At 41.7% G+C, this 16983-nt stretch overlaps 1 long non-coding RNA gene across 1 annotated transcript in view; it reads right to left on the bottom strand.

Moving 5' to 3' along the window:
• Nucleotides 1-8929: 8929 nt before the first annotated feature.
• LOC145444639 (uncharacterized) overlaps nt 8930-16983 on the bottom strand; it is a 233148-nt gene continuing 225094 nt past the window's right edge. The window contains exon 2 of the long non-coding RNA XR_013916732.1: nt 8930-9636. This is a non-coding gene — a long non-coding RNA (uncharacterized LOC145444639). The remainder of the gene's footprint in view (nt 9637-16983) is intronic.

The following is a 16983-nucleotide window of genomic DNA, read 5'->3' as shown; positions in this document are numbered from 1 at the left end:
GACTGGATCCAGAGACACATTGCAGATTCGACAGATATATTACAACGAAGGCAGGCACAGTAAACACATCAACACTTCCAATCCAATCCAAGACTTAACACAGTAACAACTCCACACGATGACAATCCAAGCCCAACTCCATACCAAACCCTAACTCCATTCCAACCAGTGTTGCCAACTCCAGATGGAAGAAAGTCGCTAAATCTGGTGTCAAAAATCGCTAGATGTCGCTAAATATTCAGAAAAAAGCGCTAAATCTAAAGGTGTTAAATTGAACCATAATATCAATAAATTCTTCTCAGCTGTATTCTACTCGACTGGGGCCAAAGTCACTTATCATATTTCTAGTTCATGATACGTAATCATCATCATCATCATTGGTTTATTAGCAATTTTATCAGTTCAATACACCACAAAAAATGCGATACAATGAATAGACAGGAAGATGTCGAAGCGACTTGGATTTGTCAATGGAATCGGACACCCACCTTGGCCTAGGCGTAGTAAAAAAGGAGGCATGCACACTGAATGAAAGTAAAGAATACAGTATAGAAAAAGAAAGCGACAAGAAATAGGGCGGCATGTCATGGGAAGCGAGATCGATAGGTCAGTCGTGGTCCGGTAATCTTGAGGATGGACTGTATTTATTTAGTAGTAATTGCTTGTATTTCGACTTGAATGTGGACATGCTCGTCGACTGTCGGATGGCCGGCGGGATACTGTTCCACACATCAGGTCCGGCATATTTGATGGAGCGATGATCTTTTCGGTCGATCATATGATATTTGGACGACGTGGACGCGCGTGTGTTGTACTTGTGCGCTTTTGATTCAGAGGTAAAGAAGTCATTGAAATATTCGGGGCAACGACCGCAGTGAAACTGATACATAAACTTGGCGATTTCTAGTTTCCGCATATCTTCTATGTTTAGGACGCCGAATCTCTTCAGCAGCGACTTATTGGATGGGCAGCCAGGCCCCTTTGGGGCCCTAGCTATGATTCGGAGCACTTTATGCTGTAGTTTCTGCAGTGGCTTGAGTGCAGTTTTACTGGCAGCCCCCCAACAGAGGATGCCATAATGTAACTTCGATTGGATTAAGGATTTGAAGAGTATCAGGAGAACCCATACTGGCATGAAGCGCCCAAGGCTGTAGAACAGGCCGCACTTCGGTGATAAATTGGTTTCTAGGGACTGAATATGACTCTTCCAGGACATGTTCGAGTCCAGTAAAACTCCGAGATATTTGGCATTATCTGTGTTGGAAACGGGCTGACCAGCGATATTAACGGTTAGGTTATTTTTTGAATTGACTGTCAGCAATTGCGATTTCGAGGCGTTTATGCAAAGGTTGTTCTGGGCCGTCCACTCATGGACTTTGGGCATTTGGTCACCAGTCAGGGCATCCAGCTCTGCCGTCGAAGATGCGGAAGAGAGGAGGTGAGTATCATCAGCGAACAGTGTGGTGTTCAATGAGGAGGTTTCAAAAATGTCGTTGACATATAAGGTGAAAAGGACCGGTCCAAGTACTGAGCCCTGGGGCACACCACAGGTCACCGGGTGAGGAGAGGACAAGGTGTCTGAGATCGCAACCATTTGTTGGCGTCCAGTGAGGTAACTTTTCATGAGCTCAAGTTGTGGGCCCCGAAGTCCGTAACGCGCCAATTTCGAGATGAGAATTTTATGATCTACGCAGTCAAACGCCTTTTTTAGGTCGAGAAAAATGCTACATCCCACATTTTGCTTCTCTGAGATATCATAGTACTGTTCGGCCACTGTTAGGAGGGCATGAGCGGTTTGGTGTTTGTTTCGGAAGCCAAATTGTTGAGGGGAAATGACAGACATTTTGGCGAGGAATGAGGACAGGCGGGAGAGGAGCAACTTTTCGAATACAATCCCGATGCATGGGAGAACGGATATCGGACGGTAGTTGGTGACGTTAGTTCTATCCCCAGCTTTGTGTACAGGGACTACTCTGGCTTTTTTTAGATAGCTTGGGTAAACTCCATTTTCTATCATGAAGTTGAAAAAATGGGCCATATATTGACCGATATGCAGGCTTATCATTTTTAAAAACCATGATGGGATTTGGTCATAGCCGTCGGCCTTGTGCGATTTCAGTTTGTGGATGGCTACTTCTACTTCGTATTTGGTCGTAGGTTCAAGCACAATTGACTGGGATATCGATCTCACCTCTGACCTGGCCGACACAGGTTTTGTAATAGAAGAAGCAATATTTGGGCCTACGTTACAAAAATATTCATTGAAGTGATTCGCGATGGCCGCCGGGTCTGAAAGTTTGTTTCCGGTATCCGAATTCACAATTTCCGAAACAGACTTATGGCCTTTTTTTCGATGTAGGAGAGAGTTAAGTCCTGACCATGTTTTTCGAGTGTCCTTTATGTGTCTGTTGAAAAATCTCTCATTGTACTTTGCTTTTGCCTTGGCAATGAGATGCACGGTGCGATTCCTGAAACGTCGAAATCTTTCTCGTTCATGTTCTGGGCAGTTCTTGGTGTCTATTCGGTTATGCCACCGGTTACGTTTACGGATAAGTTGAATCAGCTTTGTGGTCATCCACGGATTTCGCTTCAATTTTCTTTGACTTCTCGAAAGGCGCTGTAGAGGTGCAAATTGTTCCAGCAGTGATTTGATAGCTGACATAAACTCTACAAATTTTTCGTCAAAGTTGTTTACCGAGATGTGGGGGATGGCTGATGTTTTAAATTGATCGAATGCGGCATCATCGAGCGCTTCTTCGTCCACTAACTCTCGTCGTCTGCAGAGGTGATATGTTTCGGGGGGTGTCCTTTGTTGTTCTTGTGATAGAAAACCAATATGGTTGTGGTCACTGATTTTTGCCGAAATGACAAATGGAATGATTTCCATGTCGCGCGAGTTGGTATATATGTGGTCGATCAAAGTCTTTGACTTTTCGGTTATGCGTGTAGGCTCGGTGATCATTTGGTAAAGACCGGCGGATTTGGAGGCGTTGGAGTATGCGTTGCCTTTGTGTTTTAGAAGGTTTATGTTAATATCTCCCGCAATGAAACACATCTTTTTGTCGCTGTTGACTTTGTCCAGTGAGCGCTCCAACGCTTTTGCGAATTGGTTCATGTTTTTCGTGGGATGACGGTATAATACCGCCACAAGAGAAGATTTATGAATTCCAATTGGGTGATCAACTTCCAGCCATAGCTCTTCGCAATCTTTGACATTCAGATCGTAGTCCGTGCAAATTTCGTAAGGAATTTTTTCTTCAATGTAAAGACCAACACCTCCGTAAGATTTCTTTGACTTCGGTGCCGGAGTATACTCGAAGTTGTAGCCCGATATATCAACGTTTTGCGTGGGTTTGGTTGAAAAGTTTATTTCTGAAATTGCTACGAGGGTAGGTGACTTCAGGTCAACGATAAGGTCTTTTAACTCATCAAGGTGGGAATTAGATTGCAATCCTCTGATATTTGTATGAATCAAACTAATTTGTTTACCCTTCGGGGCTTGCAGAATTGATGCCGTCTCGTTGATCGATATTGAGTTACACTTTCTGATCAGTGGGAAACTATTCTTATTCGTCATGATTCCGAGTTGACCCAAATTTCCATGTTAGCTTGTCAGTGAATGGAGATACTTATGCGTTCCCGTAGTTCGATTCGCTTCACGCAACGCTGGCTTAATCCAATTATATGGGCGAAGAGCGCTACAATAGCGCTACAGTAGCGATTTTACAGTAGCATATATCGAAATATATTAGCACCAAACCTTTGGATGAATAATATCAAGTAGAGTTCCGGTTCACAATTGCTATGTATTTTGTCCAACGGTTGGCGAAGCTGGGTCCAAATCGATATTGATTGTCTGACGTTTGGTGAAGTATTGCAGCCAATGGCAAATTTCCCGATGTAGCAACCACAGTTCTGTTCAGTCTTGATATCCTATTTCCAAATGATATATCCAGTTCATCAAACTTTTTGCGTCTTCAACCGATTTCTTGCTGTATCGTTGGTGTATCAATTTGGTTGGTGAAAATTCTGTCTATCTAACTAGATAAATCGACTTCTTGCCTTCTAGAATCCTGGATTTTCGACAGTTATCATAGCTACTTACGGGAGCGCTGAAAACACGTCCGCTCACCACGACGCCTAGCTCTTCATAGTCATAGTCATCTCTATGCGGGACAAAACTTGCAGTGCTCTAGGCCGAGGTGGATGTTGGAGTAAAGGATCGCTACTGATGCGTGTCGTTCAACATCCTCCATTCTGTTCATGACATCGCATTGTGTCTTATCGCATTGTACATTGTGTATGACTTGTTCAGATAAAAATTATAACCCAACGATGTTATGTTATGTTATGCATTTCGATCAAGCAGATCGCTTTGCGCAATGATCGCTATACGTGACCATACTGACCAGGTTTGCAGGCCAAACCGCTCACTATATAAGCGTGCCTTGCTCGATGCGTCGGTGAACACGTGATGCGATGTACCGCGGAAATGCGCTTGACTTCTCTAGTCAGGCTTATTAATATTTTCATCGTTTCAAAACATCACAAGACTGCGATTCAATGAAAAGATAGGAAGGTGTCGAAACAATTTCTCTAAACTGTGTTGGAGTACTTGAACACGACATGCGACTTGACAAACTTGTACAGATGTACACGACATGCGACTTCACCCGACACAACACGACTTGAACCGGGTTCGCTAGCCACTATACGTAGAGAAAATAATCCGAGTACCAACCCGGGATATGAAATTTGATGAATCTGGTCTTGAACGGAAGCTGGTTTCGCACTGATTACGACAATGCGAATTGGATTCTTGTCAAGACAATGGAACGACCTCAAAACAGCCCCCGGGGTCTGAAAATCGGCATTGATCAGAACAATGGCTGGACGAAATTGGTCATTGTTATGTTCATTGTGTTGCGGACGTGCCATTGTTGGAGCAATGCCGGTTTTCAGACTTTAAGGGCTGCTTCGGGGTGCATGGTTCCATTGTCCTGACGAGATGTTGTTTTGTGTTTTCGGAATCACTGCGACACTAGCTTTAGATCAAGGCCAATTACATTAAATTTCAGCGCTCGGTTCGCCACGCTACTTTTAGATTACTCAGCAAGAAGAGACATTGTTATCCCATGCGTAACCGCCAGGAGTTACGTATCTATCTATAGATAACCGTAGGTTAGTTATCTATAGGGCTGGGCAAAATCGAGTACCTGAGTGATTCGATTCTGAATCACGTATTATTCTTCGAGTCAAGTCGAGTATTCGAGTATCACTCATTATTACGTAATAACAGTATATAAGGTGTCAAGGTTCAAATATGTTCCTTTTATGTCATCACAAAGAATATAATATCTGTTGGCCATCATATTGAAGATATTTTGGTATTATTTCGACCCTACCGACTTCATTTCACTTTGTGACAATCGTTCGTATAGCTTTGTACTATGTTTCGCATGATGTGATACGGCCAATCAAGGTTTCAAGGCCTCTCCAGTGGAAAATAGTATCGAAACCATAATTCCTGTCGATAAAATATATTTCAGTGGCGATGGGCGTTTAATTTCAGTACTCGAAAAAATCATCTTTTATTACTCGACTCGAATCATTAAAATAATTACTCGATTTAAATTCGAGTACTCGAATCACTGTGCCCAGCCCTAGTTATCTATATATCATCAGAGTCCGCCTCTGGTGGCCGGTATAGCCAATGCATTAGTCGGTCAGAACTGATCTTTATTAGTTATTTTCGGCATAAAAGCGCTAAATAATCGCTAAATACTTTTCCAAAAATCGCTAGATTTATCGCTAGGCGCTAGATCCATATTTTTGGCGCTAAACAGGATGAAAAATCGCTAGATCTAGCGCGAAAATCGCTAAATTGGCAACACTTATTCCAACTACCTACAAAATACTAACTCCAATCACTTCCTCTTTCCCAATACCGCATGCTACCTTACGCATGACTGGTCTTGCAACCAGATAGTCCGGAGTCACTATGGCTCCGGAACCAAGCGGTTACACTTGCTTACTACGTCAAATTTTAGTGACTGTATGTTATTATATACGTGTATGCGCAGCGTGCAAGAGTGGAGCTTACGCGTAAGTTCGTAGAAGCGAGAAGACTTGCGTTATCGGCATTTACGATATACTCAACGCTAATGTCAGTCGTGGTAATCATGGTGTTTGTCGACTACAATGGTTATTTACACCAGGCTGGCATTTCTTATTTTTGATTCCATAACCACCGACTTGTAGCACGGCACACTTCTAGGCTTTTGAAAGACAACGCTTATGCCAGGGGTCGCCAACTCAAAACGGGTCGCGGGTAGGGCTGGGCACAATGATTCGAGTACTCGAATCTGAATCGAGTATTAATTTTAATGATTCGAGTCGAGTAGTAGAGGGCGATTTTTTCGAGTACTGAAATTGTACGCTTCTCGCCACTGAATGTTAATTTATCAACGAGAATTATAGTTTCGATACTCATTTTCACTGAAGAAGCCTTGGAACCTTGATTGGCTGTATCGTAGCATACGAAACATATGGTACAAAGCTACAAAGGTTACTGGACGTAGCACATTTCCGAAGTCATGATTATTCCACAACATCATCACCAAGTGAAATGAAATCGGTATGGTCGAAAAAAAATACCAAAGTATCTTTTATGAGACGGATAACAGGCATTAAATTATTTGTGGTGGCATAAGATTTAGGTATTTGAACTTTGACGTATTATATTATGTTATGACGTCATAATGGGTGATACTCGATTACTCGACTCGACTCGAAGCATATTACGTGATTCAGAATCGAATCATTCAGGTACTCGATTTTGCCCAGCCCTAGTCGCGGGCTACTTTTCAAATTTCGTAGAGGACGCTGGCTGCATGAATCGAATATCGAGATTAACGAGGCCACACAGTTGAACGACGACGCTATCTCGTCACCTAGTCAACCCTAATGAATTGATATCTTGGAAAATTTGGGGTACCGGGCTTATCGAACGCCGTGAAATCTTAATTAATGATTGCACCGTGTGTTGATTGATCAGATAGAAGCAGACATGGCTGCGCCTGTATGACAATGCTATTTTCAAATCCACATTGTCTTCGTCACTATCGGCAAGAAATGGCTTTGAAGTGCCATTGTGGTCGTTAAAATACATTCATTAAATACGATATATTCCTTGTATATGTGGATAAATGGGCGGATAATGTATCGATTCAGCAATCCGGCCCGCCAAGTACTTAATTTTCATATATCCGGCCCGCCGACTAGAGAAATTGCCCGCCCCTGGAATAAACCATTGTATTGAGGATATATCTGTTACGAAGAACTTCATCAAGAGCAACAGGCTTTATCCGGATAAGTGTTGTATAGCCGAGCACCAATTAAGACGATTGGTTACCTATACTTTTATACAGATCGCCAGAGACATTAAGCCGTCAATTGCTGCACCAGTATTTGAAGAGTTGATTTCTAAAGAGGCTTGATGAAACATACTACGGGTTCAAATGACAAGGTACTTGATGCTTCAATGCGCAGTTGCACACCCATGCTCCACGCCATGTAAAATCCAGTGTTGGGATGACTCGAGTCATGACTTGACTTGATTCGAGTCACTTTGCTAAAATGACTTGACTTGACTTGACTTGACTCGGCGTATCAGAAATGCGGATTGACTCGTGACTCGATCGGAGCAAAATTCACGAGTCAATTTCAAGTTATCAAGTAATTGGTATCGATAAAAATCACCGTATCTAGCATATTGTCGGTTTGTTTGCCGAACGCTGGTGTGGTGTGGAAACGCGTGTGTGTGCGTTTTACTGAGCCTATACATTGCTCTCTCACAAATAATAAAACAAATAATAACAAATAATAAAACAGCTTACCTTGCCGTAAAATATAATAAAATAATTTAATAGCAAGTCGTCTATTTCTGTTCTCTGTTTTTACCTTTACCAAACCTGTTGTTTTATTGAAATTGAATTTGAATATAGTTTATATATTACCCAACCATTGGCGCAGGCTCGAATTGTATCATATCACTTTGTAAATTGGTAATGTATTACATCCAATCAATTCGATTTTCTATCATCTATTCGCTATTTTAACTGGTAACTATGAACTGGGGCTATGCCACTATGTGAGCGATACAGGGCCTTCTTGTGTGTATATTTAACTCTATATTCGTTCATCGGTTCAGAATCGATGATCACTCAATCTATACTTCAACTAGCTAGCAAAATGCAATGATGTTATCATACCTCATACTTCGAAAGGGCAACTTGACTTAAATTATGACTTAACTCGTGACTTGACTTATATATATATATCGACTTTTCAATTAGATAAATATAAATGAAAAGGGCAAAAGAAACAGGAAACAAAAAAACATCAAGATAATCAGTTTTAGGCTCGTATTAAGCGTCTCCAACGTAGGCGGTCGTGGGCGTCTTCAAGCGACAGCCCGCGTTGCGCTAGGTCAGTCTCCATTGTCGAGCGCCATGTTTTCCGATGACTTGACTCGACTCGACTCGAGTCACCTTCAAAAATCGATTGACTTGACTTGACTCGAGTCAAAATGTGCAATGACTCGAAATGGCTCGTGAGTCGAAGGTAGTGACTTGATCCCAACACTGGTAAAATCCCTGCTCTACCATCCAACTGCAGAGCTGGTATTGTCAATATAACAGGAATACTCAAACAAATAATATTTCAGAATATATATTTGTTATGTGACAAGAAACATTGACGTTATCAACTATTAAGCACATTTATCCGATTGGTCACGATATCACAGCCTAGTTTCATAAATTGCAACAAAAATAGATGCATAACGCACATAGTACATTAATTGAATGGTTCATATTGCTCTTGCTACATATTTACTTGACTTAATACTTTCCGTTGACTAAGAGAGAGAGAGAGAGAGAGTCTTTATTTTCATCGAACCAAAATACATAACAAACGGCAGTGATGGTGGTACAGAAAATATGCGTGCACAGTATTCGGTATTAGATAGGAATGATCGATAAGACCGTGAAGGTCATCTAGTCTGATCACACCAGCATCAAACAGGTACACTTGACTCTGAACAGTCTGGCTGTAAAGAAATGTTTAGTTAAAGGAAAATAGAAAAAAAATTAAACAATGGTGGCAAATGATCAATGAAGCAATGTCTGGGCGAGGTAGGGCAACAGTGTTAGTGTAACGACAAGAGGTGATCAAGTAGGGCTTTTTTGAATCTATTATAAGGCAATTCACGGATATGTGGTGGTAATGCATTCCAGATGATAGGTCCCGAGTAGTCGATAGATCTCTTAGTTAGGTGGCTATTGGGTGGGGGTAAGTAGATGTTTCCTTTAGACGAGGATCTCGTGTAATGGGAATGGACATGTTTAGCAGGTATGAAAAAGTCATCAAACACAGTACGCAGACTATTTGAAAAATATTTGTGAACAACTTTTGATACTTCGAAGCGATATAGTTCATCAACTCGCAAAATTTGATGCTTACGGTAGTAAGGCGATAAATTGGTACGTAAAGGTACAGATGAGATCAGCCGTGTCGCACGGTTTTGCAGGGTTCGAATTCTGTACAAAAATGTTGTGCATGCATTTCCCCATACTACGATTCCATATTGCAGATGAGAGTGGAAAAGAGAGAAGTAGATGGTTCGTAGCGCTGATCTGGAAACCAAAGATTGGAGACGGGTCATTATTCCCACACACCGAGCTAGTTTTGATATTGTGCATTCAATATGCTGCTTCCAAGACAATTTGGAATCATTGTTTGGTTCTTAATTGTTATTCTGAATTTTGATAACAACAGATTCTGACATGGCAACAAAAGATGTTTTCTGGTACGTTAGTAATGTGTTAGCAGTTTTCAAGTGTCATAGCAAGTGAAATATCTACACCCTGCATGAAATTCTCAATGATATTATGGTGTTGGTATCCTCATTGAAATTTAGTCACAATAGTATCGACTCCATTCTCCAGTGCTGCAATGTGTGGCAGCTGGGGCTGAAAGGTTAGGATGTAAAGCAATTTCACCATATTCTTCTCGAATTATGCAGTTGCACAAACACGATCACTGGTACCGGCCTGTCTTAATCATCAGTCTCTAAGTCTAGACCAGTGGTTCCCAACCTTTTTTGACTCATCGCCCCTTTTCACGCTCAACGCCGATCATCGCCCCCCCCCCAGATTTTGTGAACCGAAAAATCGGTATACAATCTGTAATCATCGGCGGGTTGACTACAAAAAATAGGTCATTTCTCCAACTTGACTCAAATATAGCCGCTTTAACGCGTCATCGCCCCCTATCGCCCCTTCGCTATTTTCGCCCCCTTTGTTCATTTTCGCCCCCCTATCGCCCCCTTCGTCATTTTCGTCCCCCTAGGCCGCCAAATCGCCTCTGGGTGGCGATATCGCCCACGCTGGGAACCACTGATTTAAACACTTCGCAACACTTCTAGGCGTTCAATTTTTGGATCATGTTTCGTGTTCAATTTTCCGGGTTGAGCAACACTTCTAAACTTAGAGTGTAAAGAATTTACATCATTATTGAAACCATGAATGAATTCGATAGATTTCGTCTTACTTGTTGGAACGTAAGATTCCGAATCAGGGAAGGTCACGCCCACGCTCAGCAGAAAAAAAAACATAAAAGTTTTCATCACGCCTCCTTCGTCCGCTATAGGTCTTGTGAAGACCGGTCTCTAGCATGTCGTCGCTTATATTTTCGTAACATCCCTCTAGGTCAGAGGTCTCAAACTCAAATGTGCTCGCGGGCCAATTCCTACTTTTTGATGGCGCCGCGGGCCGCCGCAACAATAATAGGGGAATTCAATGTATTTCCAAGCAGGCCTTATTTGACGGGACCTTGCAGACTGACATTCTACACGCATCGTAAAATTGTGATTTAGTATTTTGAATTCACGCCTGGCATGAAAAAAAAAACATTTTTTAGATATTTGTGTAAAATAGTTGGTGTAGGCCTACTTGGCATGGTTTGTCAAAATAATTAGTTGCACACATCATGTCAGTGTAGAAATGCATCAGGAAATCGTAAAAGCTGTCGCGTTTTCATTTTGCAGCTAACGAACGTTTGACGTGCCGCAATTATAGGGAGGAATTCATAATTTTACAAAGATTGATCTGATATCAGAACATGGGAGCAGTATAGCCCAGTGGTTCCCATTTCCGTGGGTTGACTAAAACAAACAAAAAAACAAAAAAAAAAGGTCAGCCTGTTCTGACGCGTCATCGCCCCCCCTATCACCCCTTCGCTATTTTCGCCCCCCGTCGCCCCCTTTGTCCATTTTCGCCCCCCTACCGCCCCCTTCGTCATTTTCGCTCCCCTAGACCGCGAAATCGCCCCCTGGGGGGCGATATCGCCCACGTTGGGAACCACTGGTCTAGACCGATAAGGCCGGCTTCGAAGATATTTTGACCGAAAGTAACCGCAGGCGACGGAACTTCACTGATCCAATAATGGGAAGTCAAGTTCGCGTTTCGTGATTGGGCCTATGGTAACAGTGGGGGGCCATTCCGAACCTGGACAACAAAATTTGGAACCACCCCATTTCCAAATCCTTTAAAATTTGGTACATGCATAGATCAATGGTACTCAAATTTTAGGGGAATCGCCTATGTTCAACCGGTTTTCTTCCAGCTTAACAAGCACACAGATGCAAGTTACAGAAAAAAAGTAGCTAGAATATGCTTTCATGAGAAAGGCATGGGAAACGGACTGAAAACTATGACTTTTTGAAAGTCGGTCATTACTGAACAACCCTTACGTAGTTATCAAAACGCGGTTGGTAAACTGCGTTGCCTATTTTTTTATCTCGATATGGAAGTCATGCAGCCCGCGGGCTCTACGAATTTTGAAAAGTGGCTCGCGACCCGTTTTTTGTTGGCGACCTATGCGCAGCTGTTACTCCTGTCGTTGACCGTACCGATGTTGAATTTCCTTACTTTGACATTCAGAGTACTACCGGTATAAATTTTCTGCTCCTTATAAAAAAAATATAACTCTGAATGTCAAAGTTGAGAAATTTATCAACGGACGGGTAAACCGCAGCAGCAATGGGTAACTAGCTATCCTCATTAATATATACACAAGGAGTACCTCTTGGTTTCAAATAGGTTGTCTTCAGGGCTAGTGATGAATATAGGTTGAGCTTAACAAGGTGCGTTGGGTCAAAAAAGTATGGGAAACACCGATCTACCATATTCCAAACTTATGCATTCCCATTGCGACAGACCCCGAGATCACTCGTCCATGATATTCTGCGATGTCTCGCATAAGAAACTACTTCTTGTGGTGACTCGAGCCCACTGAGCCATATAGACTCGTATATTAGTGTAACACGTGTAAGAGACCATTATGATTGAGACTTCATATGCTACTATATAATGTTCGAATAAACCATTGTATTGAGCATATATCTGTTACAAAGAACTTCATAAAGAGTAACAGGCTATATCCGGATAAGTGTTGTATAGCCGAGCACCAAGACGATTGGTTAGCTATACTTTTATACAGATCGCCAGAAATCTAAAAAGAGGACACTTTTTCAGAAATTTGAGACTTGAAAAACCGGAGTAGAATTCTCAAATATCGGTGAATTTTTCCCACTTTGTGATCGGTTGACTAAAAAAAAAAGGTCAACTTTCCGCTCAGAGCCCTCCACATTGCTAGGTGGTTGACTAAAAAAAAAGGTCAGCTTTTCGCACAGACCTCATGTCACCGTTTTTCACTCCGAAATACCCGCCAGAGCGTCACTTCTGTGCTAATTTACGGCATATCACTCGCATTTTGCTCTAAATCTGACCTAAATTTTCAAAAAAGAGGACAAAATCTCAAATAAAGAGGACAAAATCTCAAAAAAGAAGACGTATGGTAACCCTATATTAAGCCGTGTACTCTGCAATTTCATCATCCTAGTCAAAAAACGGAAATGAAAAAGCTATGAAAAATTGTTCTTGAAACAAGCATTTATATGATACTTTACTCGCTTTAATATTTTTGTAGGGTTTTGAACAATTCTCATTCTAAATTATGTAACGATTGACCGATTTCAGACCATCGGTGAAGTTTCGGCTCAATTTACTCAATGATTGCCAAGACAGTATTTTGTATATATAACGTTTTCGGTCAGCATAAGGGCAGTCCTGTTCGGCCAAGGTTTCCTCGCTTGGTGCGTCGTGGCAAGGTAAAGGCTAACGCCGATATGCCCAATGCCCATTTCTATAAATCATGCGCATTTTTTCTTGGGGATGCATGAGTACCCAAAAATCAAGATATTTGGGAGCATGGAATCACGCCTACAGCAAAAAAAAATTGAATAGATGCATAAATTTTCCAAAAAATACTCTATAATTTATGCTAATTCACACTTTGCCCAGGTCTGCTCTATAGTGATACCTACGTGATACCTGCGTGACCTGCGTGAACTGCGTGATACCTGCGTGAACTGCGTTTATCCACAGGGCCCAAGGCGCATGAATCTTCTTTTTGCAGTGGAAATACGGAAGTGATACGGTGAACTAAAAGTTATACAAAAACAGAATCAGTACTAGCCTATTGCGTCCTATCTAACAATGCAAATCTTACCAATTTATTCCGGCAACAATCCTACACTAACATCATTGATCTTAATAACTAATTATGCCTGTAGAAAGGTAAACAATTACTAAATATGCCAATCAAATAAGAAACACAGCAGACCAAGAGCATGGCTTACATCAGGATCACACGCATGGCTTGGTACTGCAGCTATTCTGCTGTGATCACTCGTCCATGATAATTTGCTATGTCTCGAATAAGAAACTACTTCTTGTTGCAATTACTCGAGAGTCCAGACTCGTACATAAGTGCCTGTAACAAGTGTTTTAGATGATTATTATGATTGAGACTCTATACGCTACTACTGCATCAACGTCGAATAAACCATTGTATTGAGCATATATCTGGTACGAAGAACTTCACCCAAGGCAACAGCTTCTCGAGATAAGTATTGTATAGCCGAGCACCAAGACGATTGGTTAGCTGTACTTCTATACAGATCATCAGAGACATTAAGCTCTAATTGCTGCAGTACTTCTAAACAACGATGGTACGCTATCGTTACATGGATCATTGTCAACATCTTCAAGAGAGATTATAGAAAACTAATCGTTGTACCCCGACTATTCACTATAAAATTTGGGATCAGAATCTGTTTATAGTACTGATGCTGCTACGCTACATATATAAAGAAGAGCCACCTGTTATTTATGACGATATTTTGCAGGCATGGTCTCAGACAGAATGTGTGCTGACAAGGTAGCGCTTTTGGTTCCTTGAAACGATCCAAACATACTGCACACTCGAGAAGTTCTGCAATCTGCTTCATAACAGATTATAGAAGCATAATAATCACGATGTAAATCCACCTGCACGAACGATTGAATGCGTTTATTTCGTACAATGCAACTCATGCAGCTAATGAAACTAATTAGCATCGAGAACCCAACATAACTAACCAGCCCTTGCCTCATCATAGATTAGAAAAGTACTGATTATAATTTAATGTGTATTTAATAATTCAAAAATGTTGAGTCCAAATTTTTAATTAAATCGAAATTTAGTGCCGTGTGCACCAACGATAAGCAAGTGCAAGCCTGGACGTCTAATCGCCCGAGCATAGAACGTCATTTTAAAATATATCACATTGCATTATCAAAATTTCAAGGTCGTCTATACCAGTGATTTTCAACCGCCGGTCCGTGACGACATTTCTGCCGGTCCGCGAGGTATATCAGGATTTTATACCTTAATTTCAAGGTGCAAGATGTTGAAGGCTGCCCAATTGGTACACAAATAAAACGTCAAATTTCAAACTGATGCAGAAATTCGTGAGGTAAGATTAGGCCCGGAAACATGTTCGATTTGAGTCAAAGCTCAAGCTGTCTCAGTTGACGACATGCGAGCGACTCGCTAAGTACTAGCTGCCTCACTAAACTACGCAATTAGCAGTGGCGGCTCGTCCTATAGGGCAACTGGGGCATTGCCCCACCTAAAATTCTGCTCAATAACAATTCTTTACCATTTATAGACGCACACCTATCTATATAAACCGAAATCCCAGCGAAAATCGTATACTTCTTGTCCTTTCGCTTGTAAATGCCCATATATAGCGAAGTCTCTGCGAAAATCGAATTCTCTTCTGTGCTTTCGCTTTGCGAATGCCTAGCCGGGGCTTGCCCCGGTAGCGCTCATTACAAGCTTTCACTGTCTATTCTCTCAAAGCCGCGCCCGATAAAGAAACGGTGATTTACTCTCTCCTATTCATAAAATTACCGAGCAACCGGGGCACGATAGCTCTGTGCCCTTAAGGTGTGATGTAACAATCGTATCTATAGCTGAACTCTGTTACCGTCATATGCGTTAAGTCGACCTTTGCTGGTATAGGTCGATTTTTATGGGGTTTCACACCATGAAAACTCTTGAAACTTGTGATGTCATGTCGTGATGGTGGTATTTAACACTGCCCCAAGTTTCAGGGTTTCTACTTAAAGTTTAGGGTAGTAATTCCGTTTCCGAAGTTGAGTGTGTGCTGATCCGTCATGTATCGCAAACAGATTTTACTCAAAAGCCGGTATTGGTATCCATTGGTTTTGACGATGCTCAATACTAAGATCGGTTATGACATTTGGCACGGTAAGTCTTAATGTTAGTATCGAACGCTGTACCAAGTTTTAAGTTTGTCACTGAACTGTGTTAGTGGTAATTTCGTTTCCTAATTCGAGTGAGAGCTGACTCGTCATTTATCGCTAACAGATTATACGCAAAGCCGGTATTGGTCTCTATTGATTTTAACGATGCTCCTTACCTAGATCTGTCATAAGCTTTTGCACGGTATGTCTTGATTTTAGTATCGAACGCTGTGCCAAGTCTCAAGGTTGACACTCAATGATTAGGGCAGTAATTTCGTTATCAAGGTCGAGTATGGTAAAGATGTGCTCCGATCTGACACTTTAGCCTACAACACATTGCGGATTTCACGCAAAAGCCGGTGTATCTGCGGTAACGTTAACTGAGATGATGATATCATTCTCAGTTTGCTTTCAAATATTTACTTTGATATTATATTCTCCAATGTCAATTTCACCGTGAAATTGTGGCCTTCAAGCCCTTTGCTTACAACCCCCTGTCAAGCGCGATAGTTATTTCGTTTTCGATGGCGGCTAACAGCTGATCACTTGATCAGCCTATTCCTCAGTAAATTTTACGCAAAATTCGGTGTTGGTCTGTTCGCATTAATTTCGACAGTGTACCATACCGAAAAGGGCCATGAGGCCACTTCTCGATAATGTCATGTAACAGTGTACCAAGTTTAAGGCTTTCATCCACGTATTTATTCGGTAATATATTTTCCAAAGGCGATTTCGCAGCAGACCTATAAGACGGTAATAAAAACGTATGTGTCGTGTTACAGTCTCCAGTTTCAAGGCCAAAATCTCTTATGCTGTACCGACTACCGAGACCAAATTTCCGAGGCTGCTATTCTTAGTTCTTTAGAATGATGTTTTGGATTCAATAGGACAGGCCCAATCTATGAGATAACAATTGCGTATCTGTCCGAATTCGTTGACCTTTCCAATTAGGCTTACGCTATCTCTCGAGTTATAGTCATTTCCATTTCTGCAGATAATTAGTCAGGTGTAATGCGAACATGAACCGTGTTGAATCTTTGTTCCGTACGCCGTTTACGCAGTTACCACACTTCAAGTCACAGCTCACCAGCGGACCTCTCGTGGCACATACGTTAAAATCACTGTTGCCGGGAAATTCATGTTACCGTACCATCATTAAGTTACTTGTTTACGTTGGAAAACGCCATTGTGACGTCATCTTGGTGAAAAGTCGCTTGCAGCCCTTGCCCCACCATCCGATATTGTCACGAGCCGCCACTGGCAA

Source organism: Botryllus schlosseri, chromosome 8, assembly GCF_051294905.1.
Source record: "Botryllus schlosseri isolate E-star chromosome 8, Bs_hap1, whole genome shotgun sequence".
Classification (NCBI taxonomy): Eukaryota; Metazoa; Chordata; class Ascidiacea; order Stolidobranchia; family Styelidae; genus Botryllus; species Botryllus schlosseri.
Note: the sequence above shows the minus strand (reverse complement) of the source record. Positions and strands in the feature narration are given on the sequence as shown.